This window comes from Orbicella faveolata, unplaced genomic scaffold, assembly GCF_042242905.1.
Source record: "Orbicella faveolata isolate gen_17 unplaced genomic scaffold, um_ofav_v1 contig_34, whole genome shotgun sequence".
Classification (NCBI taxonomy): Eukaryota; Metazoa; Cnidaria; class Anthozoa; order Scleractinia; family Merulinidae; genus Orbicella; species Orbicella faveolata.
In genome coordinates, this window is record NW_028301563.1 from 7,766,566 (window position 1) to 7,777,817 (window position 11,252).

Sequence of the window (11,252 nt, forward strand, 5' to 3'; positions counted from 1 at the left end):
CCTTACCTGAAGCCTTGACCTGACCACTTGATAGGGATATGCTGCAGTGGCAGCAAACATTTTTTTATAATGAAGCCACTATAAAATAATCTGTAGAGTTCCATGAAAAAAAGGAATAGTTGAGTCAGATTTTTCAGGTTTTAAATACATTATTTCAGCCTCTAAGTGAACAGATTTACATGTAAATACTATTTTCTAAAACATATCATATTCACAGCTTCTAGTGTCACGAACCTACATGTATGTGCTAAGTTAACTTTTGAGTTGACAGTTAAGGGTTATTTTTTAAATCCATTACAGGCCACTTATTAGCACTTATTCTAAACAAAAAGTCTTGGTGTCTTTCGTTTTCTTTCTTTTTTTTTTTTTCTTCTTTTTTTTGTCAAGGTAATTCAGTTTTACCCTCATTACATGTTACTAGACGCTCTAAGAGCATTTACTCGGTGACGATGTTTTTTCACTGTATACCAAATTAAAACGACAACACCGTATCAATCGGATGGGCCGTAATCTTTTTTCTCAGGGTTAGCAAATTTAAGATTTGGAAAGAAATGTAAGCTTATCTTCAGCACTCGTATTTTGTGTTGTGTTGCGGCCGTAATAAAATTTAAGTACGCGGTCAACTGGTGCGAGGTCTGAAACAAAGAATTTAGGAAAATAAGGGAAATTCTGGTACCTCGCCGAGCCACTCCCTGTCAATCACTGATGTAGTTATAATTTTACATTAACAAGACTGTAAAATGTAATTTTTAACTTCGACTCCATTGCGAGATTCTCTTCTTGCTGTCTACGTTGACAACGGTTTTCAAATTGCGAGAAAGGTTCCCAGGTTTTTTTCTTTTGTTCGTTTTTGTTTCTTTGTTTGTTCTTCGGGAGGGGCGGGGGGGGGGGGGGGTAGTTCTTTTCGCTCTTTGAATCGTGTGCTCGTTTTGTAACCAGTGTAATATATCTTTTTAAAATCCATAAATTATCAGACTGAAAACCGTAATAGAACAAATCAAGAACTGCAATGGTGGACAAAAGCCCTTCGGATATTGATGTAATTCAACGTGCTTGTCTGTGTTTATCTTTTATATTTTTTACTGAAGTTTGAAAAAGCACTGCAATTCTTGCAAAACGCTGACTATTCTCTCCTCCCTGCTAAATAAAATGTTAAAACTCAGGCGAAATTAAACATTGTAGGTAGGGTGGGGGAGAGGCCAAGCAGGTGAAGTTGTTCTCGCTCGCAACTGTTGTCTGGCGTGTGTGCAAAAGCGCCAAGAGCGCAAATTTGTCTCAAGACTTTTGTCCATGATTGCAGATAAAAACTAAATTACCTGAATCCTCTTCGCTCTATGGGGGTGTCTGAGGAAGGGTTTATAGTGGTAGCACGTTTACAGCGATGTGGTTCATCTTAGTGCCAGGCATTTGGTGAATGGCTGACTGACTGCACCGGTTCACACATACATTGAACGTCCCAACTCGCACCCTTGACATGGTGACGGTCACACTCCTGGCAACGGCATCAACCTGTCGGGTAAACTACATAACTAATAACTGTCCGCTTCACCACGTGGCATATAGGGCCGCAACATCTTCTCTCCACCTCAATCTATCCCTAACCCTGTGCTCTGTTTCTCTCACAACTCTTTCGCGAATTCTTCTTCACTAAAAACATGAACTATTTTAAGAATGACGAAGTCAAACTGTGAATATAAACACTGGTGGCATAATGATCACAATTTCTTCTATATTGACAACATGTGGTTTAGCTAAACTACGTCTAATTGACAATCTTTATCTTCCGCTTCCTTCGCCTCTTGGAGACTTAAAGATATTTTCGGGAACAAAAGGGCAAGGTCGTCATGTTAAATGGAAAAAGGGATAATTTTGGATTATTTTAAGAGAACAAGTACTGTCTGGGAATTATCAACAGACACCTGATATCAAGGAGCAAAATTGCAAAAATTTTACGCCATTATGAAAAAGTGTTAACTCTGACTAGAAGATCTTGCGTCGTAAACCTTATTGATTTTGAGCACCTTTTACTCCCAATATTCTATAACTCCTCTGGGTATCCAACATCGAGAATTTATCACTTAAAATGAAATAAATTCAGGGACAACACGCCGGATGAAAAAGGGAAATCATTAACGATACCAAATTGATAAGCCATCCAGTTCACAAAAACAATCTTCATACAATTCTCACTGTATAGTTAATTAGCTCATTGCAAGACATGCTGTTATTCGATCACATTCCCCCGTTTTCGCCCGTGCTGGTGGCGTCGGCAATGCTTTGCGCCATTTGGAGTTTATATTTGGACGTCTCTCCGCTTGAAGCGTGGTCTTTTCGTCCTGTACTCCACAAAGACAGTCGTCTTTTGCGACCCGCCCACCTCCCCTAGTGGCGGTTGACCAAGCTCCTATCTGCTCAGATCCTCGTTAGATGCCTACTGCCTCATCAGTCGCGGACTCTTCCCATAACTTAATCTTATGCGATGAGGTAATGCGTATGCAGTGAGGATATGGTACTAATGAGAGTATACCAATCAAGAAGCTTAATGCGATGAGAATAAATAGCGAGAATCTGAAGCTGCGTCATCGTGCGCGTAGTTATTTGCGATAAGTAAAACCGGAATTTTTGAAGTTTGTTTTCTTCTGGGATCCAAGGTTTAATTACAGAAAATCCCTTTTAATATCGCTTGCAGACAGTGAATTAATTAGCTTCCCTATGTCTTTTATTTCGAGTAAAGAAAAAATTTACATTTGCACAAGAATAGCTATCATATAGACATATTCAGCCAACCTTGGTAAGCAAATTAATTAAATAACCGTATCCTCTTTCCTCATTACAAATGCGCAATTAGAACAGAAAAATTATACGTGCTCAGGTCTGCTGAGTCATCCGTCACGCGAAAAATGTTCTGATTGGCTTACGTCTGACATCAAAGCGTTGTTTTAACTGTGAGCCATATCATGCCATCTTTCATTAGTCGCTGTTAGCTTTTGTTGGAGCTTAACTCGACCAGAGATCACTGGTGCTTATTCAATACTATATTGACTTGTATCTGAGAGTTATTAAGTGGAGACATCCGTCGCAGGTTAAGAATGAGTGTTTCTCTGCTTTTCGTTTTCGTGTTATAGATTTCAGTAATCCTTTGTCCAACTCGGGCGCAGGGTGAGTGGAAATTTTCCTCTTTACCTGCATTGTATGTTATAGATAGTGTCTTAACTTAAGTTTTCTTCCGTTTGGCTAAAGATGGCTGCTAAAGGATTCTTGATAATTTGGGAAATGGATCTACAATTGAAGGTTTGTCACTAATGATAACTAATTCGTTCGAAGAAGCATCACATTCTTTCAATTTTGTCCTACGGAGAGCCAACGCCATAGCATAAGCTGATAATGTTACGATAATATGTCCAGTTTTGACAATTTAGTGAAATCTAATAAGCAAGCGTATTTACTTCTGTTCGTGATCAAGGGTTAGTTTGAAACCTTTGTTTGAATTGTGAGCCAATACGGTCGGTGATGACCTCCGATTACCGTAGTAGATTTGGAAGCGATGTGATAGAATGCTACACGCATTTGTACTGATAACCGAATTCATTTAAAAAAATGATGTATTATTTGTCAGCATCTAAAACGAGGAGGTGCAGCGAATCTTAAACCAGCAGCTCTGCCTCTAAAAGATTAAAATTGAAATGACAGCAGTTTAAAAAAAGGTTGATGCTGAGTATTTTGCTCTTCATTGGAAAATGTGTCCAACAGTTAACTGGAGGTGCCTACTGTAAATCCTTGGTCAATAACTCGATACTTTTAAATCCTATAAACAACTTCGAATTTGGATTAATTCAATTATCAAATTATCAAATTGCTTCAATTTTCTTATCTCGTGATGTGAACATAATTTTACTTTGTATTATTAAAAAAGTTGGTTTCCTAGCACAAGAAGTATAATCTTCCCTGCAGATTTTTATCCTGTAAATGAAATTGAATGTTAGAGGAAGGTGCTACCGTTTGTTTAAAACCACCCGCAATGCAGACCAATTTGCGCAGGCAGCCGAAATCTGTTCTATTATTTATTTGTTCTGTTTTTGTGCACTCACCTGTACAAGGCTTACCTACATAATCCGATAGAAACACAGAACTCCAACAAAAGCTGCTGGCATAATACTGGAGAGATATTTTGATAATCGAAATATACTAATGATTTTTTAATCCTTTTTGCCTAATATATAAAACATTGAATAATAAATTATCTTAAATTCAAGATTGCGTAGCGGGTTATAGACACCTGTTGTCGTATCTCGTATAATTAACAATTTCAATTCCATGGCAATCTATTTTCGGTCTTGTTGCGGGAAACTTCTCTTATCATGATGTTTGCTCAACGCTAATGTCGACCAAACAGAAGCTAACAATTCGAGGGAACGGTTCCTTCTTTTTTCTTGAATTAACTGTTATTTTTTAGACTAAACTTGAAAAGCTAATAGGCACCTCTTTTCTTATCAGAATATTAATATGCTGTCTACATATACAGGTGGCAAGGACAACAGGGATATTATATTGATGTAACACCAGATTCCTACAAGGGTAATTACTAAGGAATTTATGATGATTAGTAACGAGAATCTACGTTTGATCTCGGGGAGGGAAGATTTAAAAACACGCCGCCCTTCGCACTTTAAAAGCTCGATTTTAAGTTTGAGACCTTTTTACGTTGTCCGCTAATTATGTATTGTTATCATTAAATTATGACTTCGAGGTGCCCAGTGTTCAAAATACTTGTAGTTTGCAATTTCATTTAAATGCAAAGTAAACGATTTAAGCATCGGCGTCGAATGCTTTAAAAAGAAGGAATTCACCAGAAGTTAGAGAAACAACTGTTAAACAAATTGTACCAAAATTATTTACATATTGCAAACTTCTATGCCACTGTTTTAAATACCTTCTCGAAATTAAACTTTAACAAGCATTGAAAGTCGCAACTCTTCACAAAGGTTTAAAAAAGTCTGTTCATAGGGTTCAGAGCCAACGCAACGTTCTGAAAATTTAACGTGGCTCTAAATCCTACACACATTTTCTTCTAACTTTTCCAAAAGTTGCGTCTTATCGTACTTATTAAAATTTGATCATATATTAAAAAAATCACCGTGCCGTTTTCAAGTTATGAGCCCCTAAAGCTGTAATTAAGGGTGTTTTTAGCAGGTCATACCTTTGCTTTGGTAACCTATTGTGTCACGAAAACGATAACAACGTGTTCACCAATATAATGACTGGACAGCTGTTTGATGCCACGGTTGTAGCATTAAGCGATAAACATCGCATGGTCATAACGACCCATCAAAATTTAAGTGCAGGAAACTGTTTTAAGCCACCTTTCTAAAAAAAAAAAGGACTGTGACATACTAGTCTGGGAGCAAATGTCGTAGAATTAAGTCCCGTGAGAATTTCGTGCTGAAAGCAAGCCACCAGTCTAAAAGTGTTCATTAGGGTCTAGTAAACATGAAAAGTTTTGGTGGCAACTCTGCAACTTGCTAGGACGGGTTTTAAGGAGGGTTGAAAATCGGAGGTATATTAGCCAACATGAAAACGAGGCTGGTAAATTAAATTCTTTATAACCTCATCAATTACCATCGGTTAACCACCAAACTTGGCAGATATTCGTAAGTTGATTATTTAGTGACAACTGCTGATTATGAAGTGGTCACGTGATTTTCTAGCAAGAAAACGAGGCTGAAATAGAATATTACATTTTACTATATTCGATGTTTGCAAAAGCTTATCAAACTTACCCAAAATGGGCAGAAATACGCAATTTGATCATTTAGTGACAGCTGCTGATTATGAGGTGGTCACGTGACCTAGCATGAAAGCGAGGCTGGACCAGAAAAACGCATGTAACCTTTTAAAAATGTTCACAATAGCTTGTCAAACTCTCTCAAAATTAATCCCTCGATGATACGGTTGCACTGATGATATTCTTATTTGTCACGTGGTGAAATTTCCTGCAGAGAAACGAGGCTCTAAGCAACCATTCATTTTATGATAAATTTACACTGGTAGCAACCTACATAATTAAAACAGACAAAAAACAGCAACAACTTAAAAAACAGCAGTAGTGAAAATGAAAATGGCCATATTTTTCACCTTTCTTTGGCGAAGTATTTGTCCAAGGACGCTTACAATATCTAATTTAACGCATCGTCATCATCTTCTTCTTCCTCAGTATCTCTGTCATCATCGTCTCATTCGCCTTGTTGATTCTCACATCCATCATCATCATCCTCGGAACAGGTGCAGAGGTCCGTGTATAGGAGCCCTGCTTTGGGGCACTGATAGTGATTCGTCGCTGCCATCGTTCCTTTGCACATCTGCACTTCACAAGCTGTATTATAGCCTCGGGAACGGGCGAAAGAGTTGTCACGACAGGAATCCACTCATAATTTCCATTGTCCAACCATACCCTCTTGGTGACGGTAAAACAGGATTAGGTACACAGTCATTGTTCCAAACCATCAACTGGTAGTGTGCTCGTAGTATGGATTGGGGCAGAGCTGCCTTAGTTGGTGGTAATCTGTCAGATTCAGCTTGTCTCTTCTTAAACAACGATCACCCGAGCTCTTCGACAGGTTTAATTGTGGCCTTTGGCAGGAAGTGCAGCGAATCTTAAACCAGCAGTTTAAAAAAAGGCTGCGTTTACATGATTAAAGGTTGATGCTGAGTATTTTGCTCTTCATTGGAAAATGTGTCCAACAGTTAACTGGAAGTGCCTATTGTAAATCCTTGGTCAATAACTCGATACTTTAATCCTATAAACAACGTCGAATTTGGATTCAGTCATCAAATTAAAGATTTTAAGGAAAACGACCACTTTTTAAAGTTTAAAAGACATGTTTCGACAGAACTTCTGTCATCTTCAGTTGAATGAATGATTACAAAGCAAGTTGAATAATAAGTAGGCAAAAATGCTAATTAAGACAAATAGTAACAACAGAACGTGAAAAGGTGTAAATTAATTTACACCTTTTCACCTTTTCACACCTTTTCACATGTAAAGGTGTAAATTAATTTACACCTTTTCACGTTCTGTTGTTACTATTTGTCTTAATTAGCATTTTTGCCTACTTATTATTCAACTTGCTTTGTAATCATTCATTCAACTGAAGATGACAGAAGTTCTGTCGAAACATGTCTTTTAAACTTTAAAAAGTGGTCGTTTTCCTTAAAATCTTTACATGTCTGCTGCTATCTAGACCTTTTGGAGTTATCAAATTATAATTACTTTAATTTTCTTATCGTGTGATGTCAACATAATTTTACTTTGTATCATATGTATATAATCCATGCTTTGAATTAAAATAGTCGGTTTGTTAGCAAGAGAAGCATAATCTTCCCTACCTTTTCTTAGCCTGTCATTAAAATTGCATGTTAGAGGAAGTTAATTTGCTACCGCTTGTTTAAAACCACCCGCAATACAGGCCGGTTTGCGCAAGCCACAGAAATCTGTGATAGTATTCACTTGTTCGGTTTTTCTGCTCGTACTTATGTAAGGTTTACTTCCAAATCCGATAGAAACAAATAACTCAAAAAATAAGCTCGTGAAAGTATCAGAAAAAAGTCTATAAAAAGAAACTAAATAGGAACATCAAGTTTTATTACATTTTTATTTACAGTGTAATAACGAAAATGGCTGTGATCGTGATGTTTACCTGCCGCTAATTTTGAAATAGTAACTCTCTCAGCGGAGGTTGACGCAAGAGGTCTTGACGCAAGGGTAAAAATATTATCGAATTAAATGCCAAACCTGCCAAAGATGAAGACCCACTCTCGTTTAAATTTGCCATACATACAACTGTACCTAAAAGAAATACGTTCATGATGCAGATTTAACGTAGATGTCGTGTCTCGTATAATCAACAATTTCCTTGGCAATCTATTTCCGGTCTTGTTGCACGAAACTTCTTCTTAATATATAATCAGCCCTATAAGTCGACCAAACAGAAGCTAATAATTCGAGGGAACAGTTCCTTCTTTTTCTATAACCTTGGAAAAACGCGAGCTCCAAACCTATTATTTTTTAAACAAAAGTTGAAAAGCTAATAGGCACCTTTTTTCAGAATATTAATTTCCTGCCTGCATAGACAGGTGGCAAGAACAAGGTCGATATCATATTGACGTAACACCAAATCCTCACAAGGACAATTACTAAGAAATGTTTGATGATTACTAATGAGAATTTGCGCTTGATCTCGGGGACGGATAGATTAAAAAAACATGCCGCGTTTCGCACCTTCAAAAGTCGATTTCAATTTACGTTCTTCGCTAATTATCACTTAATTACGACTTCGAGGTGCCCAGTGTCCCAACATCAGTGTCCAATGTGGTATAAAGAAGGAATGCACCAGAAGTTCGAGTAACAAATAATAATAAAAAAATGTACCCAGATTATCTACATGGTATTGCAAACTTCTGTGCGACTGTTTTAAATATCTTCTCAAAATTAACTTTTGATAAGTATGAAAAGTCGCAACTTATAAAAAAGTTTTAATTATTAGCCCCTAAGGCTGTGATTAAGGGTATTTTTAGCAGGTCATAATTCAAGACCAGTAAGCTATTTTCTCTGACATTTTCGTTGCAAAAAGAAAACAAAAAACAAAAAAAACGTCAAATGATCTTGAAGTTTCGTACGCGGTGTTTCTTCAGTACGTCCACCTTGTTTGCCACCGTAATATCAGCTCCTCTAAATGAATGAACGCCGAATGAACGAACGAACGAATATATTGAGACGAGTACGAGCTGCCAATAAATTAGCTGAATTTTACCATTTATTTGAACGTCTCCTAACAACAGATGAGCTAAGCCGCAAGTTTGCTTACAAGCAACCAAATGTTCATGCATGCTTAAATTACTTGCTAAAATTTGTAAGCTGCGTTGCCTTTAAAGTGCCTATGAAGTAAAAAGAAATTGCTGCCTACTTGAGAGGCTTCTCAAAGTAAAGAAGAATGGCGTTTTCCTGGTCTTTCCTGTTTAAAAAATAACATCATATAGAACAACATGAACCTCATTAACATGATATAACTAAACGGAGCTTGAGGCCTGCACTGAACTTTTCTGCAAGATGTGGCATGCTCGTCAAAACAAAAGTTTTATTATCGCTAAAAGCTTTTTTCCTTCCATTCGACGCAAGTAGAAAAGCATAAAACTGGCACTAGGGTGTTGAAAACCCATCGACGTAAACCCAGCTTTGAGAAGCGTGGTGAAGCTAAAACTTCATAACTCTCTTTCAAATTTGCCCACATGCATTTTTTTAAATATAGTTTTACTCAACCATGTGCTGTTCTCAGTAGTTTACTGACATACATTTTCACATATAGCAGTTGGGAGAAACTGCTTGAATATCAGGCAGACGTATGTCACTTTTACCGTAATCATCTTCTTTAGTTAAAACATCTTAACGAGAATGCTCATGATTTAATAAGTATTTCAATCATGTAGAGAAATTTGTGCTGATCGTTATTGAAACTTGAAGGGCTAACGCTCTATAAAAAGATACATACAAGTCATAGTTCTTCTTGTAGAAAACAAAGCTGATCGACAATCTGAGGATAAAGGATGGGCCGAACACTCAGTTTTCCACACGTCTAATCTAACTTTATAAATTCTTCATCTTTCAAGAGAGAACAAAGGTTCTCTACTGGAACAGCTTCTTTATTTTCCTTGCAAATGTTAAACATAAATTGTTCATTAAACGCCTTTCATAATTTCGGGATTAGCAGGCTACATTGTACATATCATGGACTCACTGGACATCTTCTTCCTTACATTAAGCGCTTGAAAATTCACGAAAGAGAAACCTTCTCTACAGGAAGTGCTGCTTTATTTTCCTTGTATTTGTAAACATTAAGTTCTAAGTAGCCTTTATTTCGATAATTTCGGGATTAGTTTAAGTCGCCATTCTAACGAATTTGTGATAGGGTTGTAAATGTATTTGGTGATATTTCAATTATATTGCAGATTTAAGTTCAACAAACGTTTATTTAGCAGACAAGGTTCGCACTTTTCATAAAGCGAAAATAAAATGTCTCTTAGCTTTGGCAGAATAGTCAGCTTAATTAACGTACATGATGGTGGGCAAACTAAATACATCTGTTGCGTATTTACCTCAATTCGCCTTAATTTAGGTCATGTTAACTTCAAATACCTCAATTAACATGAGTGTTAATTTCCTTTAGAAAATGGACCTTCTAAGAACTGCACTTTAGTAAGTTTGGTTGCGTGTTTTATTATGTATTTCTAACAGCTTTTGAGCGAATCGTCTTTAAATAGAAATGTAAACTCCTCGAAACACGACGGCGTCAAACTGTGCAAACAAACAACTGGTCGCATGATGAACACTTTTCCATTAACACACGTAAATCTAAAGTGCTTGTACTTTAAAATCTCTGTCTTTCTCGTTCTTTGCTTGTTGGAGACTCCAAAGACTTTTGGGAAGAAGGAATTATAGCCTTTTGCATGAGACAAGGGATAATTTTCAATTACTTGAATGGAACAAGTGATATCTTGGAACTATTAGCAGAAACTTGATATCAAGGGGCAAAATTGCATAAATTTAAAGTTTTAAGGCATTGGTAGGAAGTGTAAACTCTGATTAGGAAATCTGTCGTCGTTTACTTTATTGATTCTTGAGTAGCTTTCTCTCCCAATAGTCTTTCACATGTCTGGGTATTCAACATGTACACTTTCTCATTGTAGAATGTACAAATTTAAGGGCAAACACGCGGGATGAAAAAGGGATATCATTAACGAAGGTTACCGTCTCAATAAACTATATATGATGTTCAAAAAAAATAACATTCAAACAAATGAAAGTATCACAATAAAATATCTACAGATGCAAGACTAAATAGCGGAAATATGAAACTGAATCATCGCTGCGTTCAGTTTAAGAAAGAATGTTATTTCTTAGAAGGAAAACCGAAATTTGAGAAATTTATTTTCTTCATTGATCTGAGGTTTAACTGCAGATAATTTATTCTATCAACGCTTCAGGACAGTGACTTAGCGTAACGACCTTAACCATGCCTTTTATTTCGATAAAAAGGAAAACAAAACAAAACAAAACAACTCAAACTCAAACTTTCACTAGAGTGGTTCTCCTTCAAATGTATTCAGTAGCCAACCTACATGTAGGTAAATAAATTAACTAAAGAACGGTATTCTATTTACTCATTAAAAATGCACAATCAGAGCAGAAAGTGTATATGTAC

General features: G+C 36.7%; 1 protein-coding gene across 1 annotated transcript in view; it reads left to right on the forward strand.

Moving 5' to 3' along the window:
- LOC149104515 (pancreatic secretory granule membrane major glycoprotein GP2-like) overlaps nucleotides 1–11,252 on the forward strand; it is a 290,181-nt gene that overhangs the window by 178,875 nt on the left and 100,054 nt on the right. The window lies entirely within an intron of this gene.